Genomic DNA, 417 nt, shown 5'->3' on the forward strand with positions numbered 1-417 from the left:
AAAGTCAACATTTCTCCCTAAAGAAGCAATTAGCTGGTCTTTTGGTTCGAAGATACTTTTGGTATTACGACCTACGGATTGTAACTCAACTATACTAGAATAGAAAAAAAAAGAAAAAGAAAAAAAGGAAAGATCATCAGAAAAGAAGAATTGATTAGATCTAACAAGCATTGCGAAGAGCGTTTTAAAATTTTGTATATAGGCGATGGTAATACAGTCGGATATAATTTTAAAATGCTCTTCGTAATGCTTGTTAGATCTAATCAATTCTTCTTTTCTGATGACCTTTCCTTTTTTTCTTTTTCTTCTTTTTTCTACTCTAGTATAGTTGAGTTACAATCCGTAGGTCGTAATACCAAAAGTATCTTCGAACCAAAAGACCAGCTAATTGCTTCTTTAGGGAGAAATGTTGACTTT

Source organism: Trachymyrmex cornetzi, unplaced genomic scaffold (genome assembly GCF_001594075.2).
Source record: "Trachymyrmex cornetzi isolate Tcor2-1 unplaced genomic scaffold, Tcor1.1 scaffold386, whole genome shotgun sequence".
Lineage (NCBI taxonomy): Eukaryota > Metazoa > Arthropoda > Insecta > Hymenoptera > Formicidae > Trachymyrmex > Trachymyrmex cornetzi.